The 13259-nt window shown below is 40.1% G+C and overlaps 1 protein-coding gene across 4 annotated transcripts in view; it reads right to left on the bottom strand.

Annotated features, from left to right (window-relative positions):
• wdr60 (WD repeat domain 60) overlaps positions 1–13259 on the bottom strand; it is a 270009-nt gene that overhangs the window by 93019 nt on the left and 163731 nt on the right. The gene's annotated exons all lie outside the window — the stretch shown is intronic.

Genomic DNA, 13259 nt, shown 5'->3' with positions numbered 1-13259 from the left:
TTATGTGGGGGTAACATGGAAAACTGAAACAGTTCTGAGGGATACAAACCTGATCGAGTAATGTACTCTTCTTCAATTTGTTCTGCTTTGCTGATAGCATGATGTACATCAGCAAATTTCAGAAAGATGTTCTTGAAATTGCTATTACAGGTTGCTGCCTGACAAAGAAGGTGCATCTGTGCTGCAATTGGAATGTTCTCCACGTCTTTCAGGTACTCCTCAACCTTTCCTCTTGAAACTGATGCTAAGGCTTCTATAACTTCAAGCTAAGTGTCAGAAAAAGTTGATTTTAGAAATCATATCAAAGTTTACATAAAAGCAAAGTGCCATCCTTGAAGAGTGCTCAAATAGTGTGTACAATGTTCTTTTCTGTTGTTTATTGCAAGCAGTAATTTTTTGTGACAAATTATACTATCCATGTGCATTCTACACAATTTTAAGCCCTTGTTACCTTGCAGCACTTTTGAACGTGGTTGCCAACAAAGGCCTTCCCATGATAAGCCTGTCTATAGACCTTGAAAGCTGACAGCACAATCCAAGGAACCTGTTCCATAATTCAAAATAACCTCAATATGCGTCCTCTGGAAGAAACAATTGAGAATACTTGTCACAATCGGTGTATCATTAAGAACCAAGTATTTCTACTAACAAGCTTATTTAAGGAAACCTAACAACCCTCACCCTTCATTGATTAAAGAATTTTGGAATGTAAGGGTTAAAAATACAGAGGTTCCTTTGAAGTGAAGTCTCCACGGAGACTGAATTAATAGTAAAGCAACAGCAACAAGATCCTCACCGACACGTGAGAGTTGAAAGATCTGCAATTTCCCATAGCGTTGCAGATTGGCCAGAGACTCTACTCCTTCTAAGCAGAGGAATACCACTTTGTTGACAAGGGAGTTTGGGTGAAGAACATTGGCAATTTTGAAAATTCATTTTAAATGAATTTCCGCCTTCATTGCCTCCGATCTTCACCCACACCTCATTCTCAGGGATTAAGCCATCATGCCATGTGAGCAATTCTGCCTGGAAATAAAAGTAAAACATTTGAACCGGTTGTGGAAAGTCATGAATAACTAACTCATCAAAGAAGTGTCCTGCATGCTGGGTGATACCTAAATCAATGTAAATTAATTAACCTGGCCACAGCTGTACACACAATTTACCTGTCGAGCCGATCCACGTAGTCCGTTATCATGAAGGCCAGATCCTTCACATAAACAAAAGGAAAAGATCTGGTCTCAATGCCATCAATGGCTGCTGCAGCTGTACTGGGAAAAAAACAATTGGACAGTCTCTCCACAAAGATTATCCTTTAACCACTTCCTGCCGGGGCAGTTATCAATGTTGATGATGCTGGGCCATTATATATTTCTCATTTTTTTCTGTTTTCAAATTCTTTAAAAATTCCTATCTTCATTTACTGGACACTTACAAACATGTGAAGGACTGTCTGGTGTCCACTCTAGGCTGACAGACAAAATCTATTGACGCCTGAGTATTTCAGCCAGGCCTGCAGCCTTGTAAAAAGAGCCCAGATTGTGCGGTGTTATACAACTTTCTTTTGTTCACGATAGACTAGCAGCGCTGTGTGACTCATCGCTGCAGTGTTGGAGCGCTTTTGTCCCTGGTGGTAATCCGCTCACTCTAAATGCCCCAAACCATGGTATACTGTTTCAAAACAAGGCTGGATTATCTCTACTTTTGAGAGTGAAAAAATGTCGGTAATGCCCAGCAGCCTGGCCTTTTGTTCCGAGTACAGTCTTTTGTTACAAGGCCCTGTTCCCTTTGTCCAAGTTCGGACACCCAGGCCACGCATATAAAGCATACGTGTCCGGATCTGGAATCCCCTGCATGGGGTGGTTAACAGCCTGTCTTCTTGTTTTCTCATTTGCCGCTCAGATCAGATTGCAGTGTTGCTGGTGCTCTTCATGTAGCTGTAAAAACAAATATCTCTGTCTGTTGCATATAATGTACAACATTTCCATGTTACTTCTTTCTTGAAATATATGTTCATTTTTAAATATATGTACTGGAGCTTGTTTGAACATGCAATAGTGACTTGAGAAATGTGCAATATTTGAAGGCAGTCGTGTATTTTTTACACTGGAAAACATGAAATATCTTTCTGTTGTATATGAAGTACAAAACTACCAAACTTTCATGAAACTTGTTTTTAAAGCAAAATGTAAATTTTGAAATACATTTATAGCAGCCGGTTTGAATGAGCAATAATGACATTAGAAATGTGCATTATTTTAAGGAAGTCTTATATTTTTTACTCTTGAAAAAAAATCTATTTAATGTTAAGGAGGAATGTGAAAAGCATGCAGCAAATATTTGTGGCACGATCACAAACTTCGGCATTTTCTCCTTTTTCCTCATAACGCATGCACTGTGAAATGAATCAAGTGACAATATCTACATGTAGGTTTACCTTCTGAATTCTCTCATTTGGTTCCACCCCACATGGCAATCTTTCATCATGGCTAGTGCATCATCTGCTGTCACGGTTCAGTTCTCGCCTGTGTTGCTTGGCAGGCAGCACATTTCATCAGCATGCTGATTTCAACAACCCCTTTGCTGATAACAAGTCTGAATTCTGATATTGTGGCAGTTCGCTGTTGCTTACATGCAGCTGTGATGTTGTAACTTAACTTCGATGGCACAGTAACTCTTTGAATGTGAGCAGGCTGGAAAACAAAAAGCATCATAATTACATGTACACATAAAATTATTATACTTTACCATCAAATTTGTGGATCCCACATGTAAATATTTCCTTCATCTCCCTAGCCATTACATGTACATCATGTAGAATATAATGTAGTCTGGGGTGTCACTTACATGACATGTTAACCATAACCTGCAGGGTTTGCTAAAAATAACATTAATTTGTTGGGAGAATTTTATGTAAATCAACTTAGATATACAGTATTTAGATGGACCATTGGCCACAAACACCAAGATTTGAAAAACAAACATGATATGCTCCTACTTATGATGCACACGGGCAACTTAAATGTGTTGCCTTTACTTACTCTGCCTCTAGTTCGTATTGGTGTGGCCTTCCCTGGGTGGGTGTTATTTAGCTTGTGCCACATCCACTTGTCTGTGGCTTCTTCGATTTCACTAGGAATTGGCTTTCCAGCTTCATGTAGTTCAGCCAGCTGTTTGAGTAAGCACGCTGCACTTGTTTCATCCAGACATGCAAATTGCTCTTTTGTAGGGCTTACATGCAATCGGTTGGGTGGAGCCACTTCACTTCTGACAATCATGGCTCTGTAACTGTTCAATTTTTCCAATACTGCTGCACCTGGTACAGATTACATTCAGATTTGCCAGCTGGAACTTTAGGACCTGGGACTTTCAGTTAAATCATGGAATCTGGTTTGATGATTGCAAATGGGACAATTTATTACCTCATTGCCTGCATGCCTGAACAGAGTGTCAGACATTTTGCACAGTAATTGTGCTGGCATGATGTTTGCACACACGGCTGTCTAATGATGCGGAGACAGATGCCACATGTGAAAAATGACTGCTCCCATTCATGGCCAATTATGTCAAATTCTGACGGATATTCAATGGTGCATGATTTCAGAGTTAAGTGCTGAAAAATGTTCTCCTCAGATAGTGAAAAGGGAAGGGGCAAAGAAAGGCCAGCTGCTTGTGCTGCTTGTGGTCTTCCACGCTTGGGTTTACTCTGCGGTCCTCTAGCAGTCTGTTTCTTGTGAAAATCACATACAAAACATCTGCCATTTTGCTGCTTGATCCACGTAGAGTGATTTTAATTCTGTTTGCACAAACTGTGCAGATTTTACCAAGTGTGTCCTGATGAAATTGGAAACTCATGACTTTTGTAAAACATTGAAGGATAACCTAAATAAAACAACAGGTTCGAGCAAAAGAATCCTTGTGTTATGTTTTTGTTTTGCCCACATTTCCCGAGGACATCCCTGGTATCCAGCGTTATGCACGTAAAGGCTTTGGTCTTCTACGGAACCAACAATGTATGCAACGATAGGACCGTCTGCGCTGCTGTTTGCCCGGAGTTTGAGAATGTATTTTATAAGGCTGAAAACAAAGGCAAACAAAATGTCCTACACTTTTATTCAGCAGGAACCTGTGGCCTGTGGTGGTGGAATGCTGGGGAGCATCATACAGGTATTGCATATATACTTCCAGGCAATGTAGAGTCTACCAGCAAACCGTGGAATAAGTGTTCGCGTCTCATGGAATACTAGAAAATGTGCAACTGTGAAAGGATGCAAAAAGTAACTGTAAAGTACACAATCCCTGCTCTGGGATGTTGTCTCTCGTCTTGTGATTTTTTTGCATTATATGAAAAGGGCTTTAAATGAATTTTTCTTTTTATTTGGATTGGATAAATTGCAGAAGGATAAAATATGTATTTAATTAAATGTATTTAATTGGAGGTGGCAAACTATGTGCCTATCTAGAAATGCATTAATTTTTGAACTGCGAGGTGTCAGGGCACTTGTGTGGGATCAGGTGTGACCTGGTTTCTTGTCCATGATAAGCAAAAAAAATTAGGAAAGTAAACAACATTGTGTTACTTGCTCCAGAAATTCAAAGGAGTGTTAATTAGTGGTTTCCCTCTTGGATGACCAGGCCATGGGGTTGTATGGTGCGGAGGGGTTTGATCCAATGCTTCTCCCTGTTGAAGCAAAGAGAATCTATGCCTTGTAAGATCTTGTCAGACATAGAATGGTTAGGAAGGTTGAAGTGATGGCCTACAGGGTTATCATTTGGTGCTGACCATAGATCTGGGCCCACAGAAATGCTTCTTGAGAGTTTTGTTCTTTTTATGAAAATACAAGTCAAGTAACCAAGTCTTAGTGACTACGGTCACTGTTGGATATAATAAATTTACACCAGAAACTTTTAAATAGGAAAAAGGAAGACACAAAACCAAAGTTTTGAGCGGATGGCAAAGAGAGGTTGACCAAGAAAAGAGAGAGAAATGACAACCAAACCCTCCTGGAACTGGTATGGAAGACATAAAAACACAGTGAACACTCCGACGTTACAAACCTCACAAATAACTCGGCCAACTGCTGAAATGGCCAGAAGTGGGCAGTATGTGGTCAATGAACAGTGACCCCAGGTGGAACCACCAACTCTCCTGGCTCTTCCACTGAGGACTACAGCACCAGGTATTGTCTATCATTTAGCACCAACCACACAAGAACCATCAGATGGCCCAAACCAGACTGGGTCCACCAGGACCATGGCTTGAGTACAGCTAACACCAACGTCAACATAGCAACTTCGGTTCTTCTGGATGGCATGGGACTGGACTTATGCAAACAGCACACCACCACCATTGCGGTTTTTGGTCACGTCTCAATAGTCAGTATTGTGAAAAGTGAAAGATTTCAGATTCGAATAATTCATTACATGGATGATTTTCATCGAATCAGGGCTCCATGGGGTGCAAGCCCAACTTCATGCCTCTCACTCATAAGAAAATTTAAAGCAGTGTGCAACTTCCTTGGAGTTCTCGAGCAGAAGAAAAATGCAAAGGTCCAACAATTAAACCTACATTTTTTTGATCTAGCTTGGGTTGCAGCAGACCAAATTGCCCAGACTCAGCAAAAAGTAAGCAAGGTATTAGGAAGATGTTCACTAACCCTTAAAGAAATACAGTCACTGTTGGAGCTCCTGAAGTTTCTGTATGGGGCACTTAAGACCAGGCAGGGTTTTTCTTCACTACCTCATGGATATAACAAAAAGTAAATCAGATGTTATTCAACAAATACCACTTAGTGAAGGAGTCATCCTTGACCTGTCAATGTGACAGTCGTTCCTCACAGAGCATAATGGGGTCTCAATCTTCAGCAAAGGACAGCCATTGGATGTAGCAGGATGCAAGTAGAGAAATAGGATACAGCGCCTATTATCAGGGCTGTTAGTTCAATGGCAAATGTCCAACTAATGTGAGAGGAGATTATTCTCACACCTGGAAAGAAATACTGCCTATCACTGCAGCAGTGGAGTGTAGGGTAGAGATATGAAAGGGAACCCTTTTCTCATCCATAACACAAACAGATAACATGTCAGTTAAATCCATTATCAACAACCACAAATCAAGCTGTACAAACATCAATGTTTAGTGCACAAGCTAGTGCCAGCATGCATCAATATCCCTTTCAAAGTAATATACATTAATACCAAAAACAAGACACATTAAAGACTCGTTTGCTTGATTTCAGACTAGGAGATTCAGGGTTCATGCACCCTCAGCCAAGCACACGCTAATCCTTGTTTGGAGAGCAAAGGATCAAGAGAGTCTGTTCCATGGAAAACAAAACCTAGCATCATCCCGAACAGTGGTCACATGAGTCAGAAAGGTATAACGACTCTCCAGGACTTCTCAAGCGAGACTATATAATTCAATTCTCCTCAAGACATGATAATAATTCACTTAGGGTCTAAAGAATTGAAAAAAATTGCTTGCTCTGTAAAGCCAGCAAGTGATAGAGACAGCATTTGTATCTTCAATTGGCATATTGCCACATATGCATCTTTTATGGTCTGTAATTGTAAACAAGTTATTCTACTCTGGCTACAAACAATAGAGGTAGCCATGGATAATCTCTGCAAATTGTTGAACAAGTTCGCTATAAAGTGCTGCGGCTCTCAAACATGTTATTCATTAACCGTAGTTTTGATACCTTCGGACACAAATACTTAAATTGGGACAACAACCATCTGTCAGGTGCAGGCTCTGACATGCTCATTGCTGAGTTCACGGGTTATCTATTGCTCAGGCTTTATTTGAAGCACAACACTTCAGAGCCTCTTCAGTAATGCCAGAATTTGAAGACAAAAAAGTGGAGTGTTGTTTCCTCTTTGCAGAGCATTGCGAAGTGGTCTGGTTTTGTTGTGGGGCTGGGAAGGCAGGACACTGGGGAACTTATGGTGCTCTCAGTGGAGTAACCATCCGGCCAACATTGACCAACTGCTATAATGAACATGACAGTGTCCACACAAAATGTTTGGTATAGTGGTCATTTGGTATAGCGATTATTCAGTCAGAAATGGACATAACTGTTCTGAACTCCAGCCCATGCAAATGTATAATGGTATACCCCACAAAATGTTTTGTATGCAAATTTTTGGGAAACCCTCACACACCAAAATAAAGTAAAAAGAAAAAACAAAATTCCTGCATTTCGTCACATGGATGTTCAATTCCCTCCATGTTTCACCTTTAGGGTAAAACGGTGAAATGAAAACATAGTTTTACTTGAGTCATATCACTTAAAAATTGTATGCCACATGTTGGGGAGACCCAGGAAAAGTGAGCCATTTTTAAAATTTTGGCCAGACATTTTATGTTTGCGAGTCAGGAGGAAACATGTCCATTCATATTAACCACTTGCTACCAGGTAGTTTGAAAGATGCAGTGCACATAATCAGGAATTTTTCAAGATTTTCAGTTTTGAAAAATTATTTCATTTAATGGACCTTAACACCCACAGGAATAACTGTCTGGTGGCCACTATAGCCTGACAGACAAAATCTATTGACGCCGGAGTATTTCAGTCAGACCTAAAGCCTTATAAAAAGAGCCCAGATTGTCGGTGTTATGCCAGGTTCTTTTGTTCACGAACCTGGCACAGTGCGCTGCTGACCTCTTTTCAATAGGGGCCAGATTGGCATGCAGCTGTGGTGTGTGGCTCATCGATGCAGTGGTGCAGTGCTTTTGCCCCAGTGGTAGTCTGCTAGCACTAAATGCCCAAAATTGTGGTATACTGTTTCAAAATAAGGCTGGATTCTATTGAGAGTGGAAAAATGTCTGTAATGCCCAGCAGCCTGGTCTTCTGTTCCGAGTATGGTCCTTTGTTACCAGGCCCAGTTCCCTTTGTCCGATTTTGGGAAGCATATAAACACACGGTGCCCAAAACTGGAGTTCCCAACGGCAAGTGGTTAAAGTACATCTATTATGTTAGTATATGGTTAGGGCATGTTTCTCCAGATGTTGCATATTGCATCAGTATTTCACTCAAAAAAGTTGTCAAGTATGTTGCACAAGTCTCCTCCAAGGTGGGTAGAGTTGAGTGTATCCCAAAGGAGAGTTTTACCACGGTGAAAATAAGAAGCCGAAGCCATGCTTAGCTTGTTAATGGCCTAGAGCAAACTGTAGGTGTGAAAGTCATGCGTGGATCAAGGGTCAACATTTTTCGAATGACATTTGCAGACAGTAGGCCCTATGGAATGGGTGTTTCTTATCCTGAACATCTTTGACAAGTCAGTGGCTGGTTAAAACATGGGTAATAGGGATACCAGCATGCACAAATTACAATATTACAGATCACATAGATACCTTCAAAATTGCTTCTCTGAGAAATTATTAATCGCGTGTTTATGGAATCAGGTGATCAGAATACTTATTCCAAAGATTGACGTTCAGATGATGTTTAGATGTAATCATACGTTTTAGTAAAAAAGAATACTTATAATGTTTAAATTCCAAGCGACAGGGGGTCTAGAAAAATAAATCATAAGCAATCATCAAATTAATTGATCTGACTGATCAATTTAACTGATCAACCCTCCTTATGATCAGTGGCTAAACTTCCTTAGGTCGGCCATTTGGACATGTGACCTAATTGCCATTACAGCAGTTGGATCAAATTCAATCAAAATCACCATAAAGAAATTGTAATAGGTTACATATTGCAAACATTACTATGAAGGTTATTGCTTGTATGTAAGTAATAGAAAGGTTAGCTTTTTTGTACACTTTGTATGGAGCTGCTTTGCACCTGCCTGCTTTAACTAAAAGGAAAGTTATGTAACACACTACCAACACAGGGCATTTGGGCTTCACCACTCTATTGCAATAATTTTAGGGAGTGGCTCAACTCTCCTGGATCTTCCCTTGTGTGGTTACACTGGTTCCCATTGGCAATACCTTGGAAACATTGTTTCTTTACTTTGTTGGATGCAAAACAAAAGTAAAACTACAATATTTTCAGTTGATTAAACTTACACAAAAACGAGCCCTTAAGGCAAGTAATTGTTTAACCTTATGGGAGAAAGACTTTGGTTTGACAAACTTAAACTTAATGTTGCTGTTTGTAATAATAAAAGAACCAAGTATATATAGGCAGATTAATATATACTTATATCAAGTCAAGATAACAGTTAATTGTATCAAAAACAGCAGTGGCACATACATCTACTTATTTACACAGTGTGCACTGATCATGGTTTAACCACTAGCTGCCAGGTCAGACAGTCAGACAGACAAAATCTATCTCCACTATTGAAAGTAAAAAAATGTTGGTAATGCCCAGGAGTCTGGTCTTTTGTTACAAGGCCCAGTTCCCTTTGTCCGATTTCGAAGACCCTGGCCACGTGTATAAAGCATACGTGTCCAGTGCCGGAAACCCCGGTGGCAAGTGGTTAACTCACAGTGACATTGTATAGTTGACTGAATGATTAAGTAGGACCAAGGTGCCCGGTTGAGAGAACAAATAAAACATCTTAGAGGCAAGGGAGAAGAAATTTTGTTATGGTATATCTTTTTTAAAAACAAAAGCAAAAACAGAAACAAAACAAACACAAAACACATCCCATCCCACCTCGCCTCATCCCAACCTACCCTACCCTAACAAACACAACCATTTGATTTCTTTACTTAAAAAAGGCTCCATTAAAAATAGCACTGCTAAATTAAACAAGAAAATCATACTGAACAAGTGAAGAAGGCTGACATATGACTTCAATATGGATTTAAATGAAATGGCATTTTAAGGATTCCATCCCCACCTTATCATACCATCCATCTACTACTCTGCCCCTTCATCCCATCATCCACTTCCATCTCTTCCTTTATCCCCATCTGATCATCCTGTTTTCTACTCTGCTTCCATCCCATCATCCCATCCACCTCCTGCTTCACCCACTCCCATCATCCTATCCACTTCTCACTCCTCCTCCCATCCCATAAATCTCCTACTTCACCCCATACCATTATCCTAAGCCATCTCTCACTCCAATCCCATTTTATCCATCTCCTATTCCACCTGCATCCCATCCATTTCCCACTCCTCCCACCATCCCATCCATCTCCTACTCTACCGGTACCCCCATACCATCATTAAAGCCATCTCTTACTCCACCCAGCTTCCACCAATCTGCTCAGCCCCATAGCATCATCCCATACATCTCCCCCAGCATATTATCCCATCCCTCTCCAACTTGCCCCCCCCCTCCAATCCATCTCCGGCTCTGCTAAAACCTATCAAAGAATCAATCTCCTACTTATTTCCTCCCATCAACCACCAAATCCCTACTCCTACTACTCTTACTTCATCACCCCAATCTGCTGGACTGCAGCCTGCACAGCATACAGAGCAATAGCCAGCAGCAGGCCAACACAGAAACCACTAATGTACGATGAATAGAATGTATGTGTGGTATGCACTAATCCTCCCATTGAGCCATGGCTGTAGCAGTTTACTGTCATCAATGCTTTAAAAGCTTTGACATTAGGGAGTTCAATTTTGTCATTAAAAATGTTGCTTAAACAATGCTACATGCCAATAATCAGGCCCACATAAAGTTCTGATACTGATAAACTCCAAATTGCAACAAACAAGCCCAAATGAAATACACTATTGCCCATAAACCCTTATTCTTAGCCTCCAGTACAGCTGCACAGCTCTACAATGCTTTATAAAATATTTTGGACACGTATTGGTAGGAACAGCAAGTGCGATATATACAAGTCTGAATGTCAGGTTTGGCTGGGGGCTTATATCTTGATGCTGAAATGCAGGTGTTCGTTCCTCAGTGTTGTTGATTTGAGTTACTGACTTGGACTCGAGTCAGACTCGAGTCACTATTTTTTAGACTTGACTTGGGGAAAAATGACTTGAGACTTGACTGAAAACAAAAGACTCGAGACTTGACTCGACTTGAAAAAAATGACTTGTTGACATTAAATCTTTTCTTAAAATAAATAAAAATACAAACTATTAAAAGAACCACGCGTGGCATCGTGTTGCGTTCCTCCACTGGCACCACCGCACATCATGCATATATCATGCATACATCATGCATGGCGCGTGTGAGCTGTATGAAGTTTGTTTTTTGAAAAAAAAAATTCATTGGTTAGATGCCAATAGTATGATTTCTCTTCTCGCACTGCGATCATGCGCATGCGCACCAAACATTATTAATATAACTGGTTCCCGCACGCACGTAGGTAACGATGACAGCAGGAACCAATTTTGTTCCTTGCCCAACACATGGCGGCTGAACACCATGTCTACTCCGAAAGTGGTGATTTTTGGGTTCCAAAATTTTGAAACTTCGACAAGAAAAAGAAGTGCGGTGTGTACGACATGTAGCATAAAGGTGATTGAGACCTCGTCCACGACATCAAATTTTGTGAGACACCTCAAAACCCATCCTGTTAAGAAGTTGTAAATCTAGAATTTTTTTAACGAAATAGTTTTAATGTGTTTAGTATTAGAATTAGACTAAGCATGCACAAAGCACTTAGGCCTAGTCCTTCACAAAGTTTTTGTATACCTCTCTGGAATGTCAGTGTCTTGGTGAATGACAGTCTAAAGCAATTGTGACACCTGGTATGCGGTCATTTATGGGAAAAAAGTAACTAGATTTTCACTACTGCCTGAAACTTACACAATTTTCTCAGTTTACATTTAATTTGCTATTGGGTATATGCCCATGGACAGGTGCAAGCTGATTAGCCTTGTTTGAAACTGATTTGAGTTGAGTTAACATTTCATGGTCAGGTGATTGTTTGTACTTTGTGCATTCCCGAAAGGCGTCCTCCATAAAATAACCTCTTGGCCTAGTGAAACCACCCTATTGTGAATATTGTGCATGTTCAACCAACAAACTAATACTAAGACAGGCAAGCCATGTCATTTCATTTAAGGGCAGTCACTTTGAAGAGTGAAAGATACCACCAATAAAATACTGAACAAAACGCAGAAATTATAAACGGGTATCACTTTAGTTTTGATGTACATTATTTAGAAAAATTGACTCAAGACTTGCCTTGGAAAAAAATGACTTGAGACTTGACTTGCTAAAATTTGACTTGGGACTTGACTTAAGTTGGAAAAAAATGACTTGAGACTTGACTTGCTAAAATTTGACTTGGGACTTGACTTGACTTGGAAAAAAATGACTTGGTTACAACACTGTCATTCCTATTATCTTTGGCTTGAGGTTTTAAACCAAATCTTTCCTGGTTTCTAGTTTAGCCAGAGTGATACAGGATCTACATAGTACAAATTCTGAACTACACTACTGTTAAGGCATCCCCTATGCACACGGGAAGAAGATTTTGAATCAAATACATATGGATGCCTATAAGGCAAAACAAAGTAATAGTTATGCTTCCGGTTACCCACCCCAACCTAGCAAATCATGCTGAACCGAAATATTTTTATTGAAAAAGAAATAAAACTAAAAAATACTATTGCTGATCGTCACGCCGATGTGAAATCTCTGCTTTTTGTTGAGTATGCCAAATTTCATTTTCCACTTTTTTGCCACTGACAGATTGGATTTTCCTTGTATATCTTTCACATAAAAGCGCCGATGTTCCTGTTTTTTTTCCTTCCTCCACCGATGCTATGTGATGGTCAAGCCAAACTTTGCATGTCCTCATTCAAACACCGAACAGTACTGGAGCTCCGTAATATACGTAACTGAATTCACTGTATATGTACACATATGGTATGTGTTAACAGTGATATGTGTCTGGGTGGTTCAAAGTGCAAGCCTTGTGTGTGTAAACAGCATCCTGGGACCATGCAGTCATAGTCTTGTGATAAGCTGCCAATGAAACATATTCCTACATGTGTCTGTGGGACTTATTACAGCCCTACCGGAGTGAGTGGAAGTAGTGACTAATAATCTCCACGATAACTCATGGTAGCACACATTTCACTGGGAATTTACAGTTTGAAATAAGGTCAGTATATTTTAACTTTCGCCGAACGGTGATAGAAGCTTTCGTGACAACTGGCCCAAGGCACGCAAAGTAAGTGCTTTATGTGCATAGTTTTGCACTAGCTTTCGAACAACTTGTGGACATTAACTAATTGAATGTCACTGTAACACGAATGTATTATTGACCAAAGAGGCTGTGACTTGGATACAATCTTTGACATGACCGATCCTCAAAAAAAACCCAAACAGTGGATGGCATACACTGCTGACCATCAAAATCACTT

This window comes from Acanthaster planci, linkage group LG08, assembly GCF_054643075.1.
Source record: "Acanthaster planci isolate LZ-2023a linkage group LG08, COTS_SCS, whole genome shotgun sequence".
In the NCBI taxonomy this organism is placed as follows: Eukaryota; Metazoa; Echinodermata; class Asteroidea; order Valvatida; family Acanthasteridae; genus Acanthaster; species Acanthaster planci.
The sequence above is the reverse complement of the archived record's forward strand: the minus strand, read 5'-3'. Positions and strand labels throughout refer to the sequence as shown.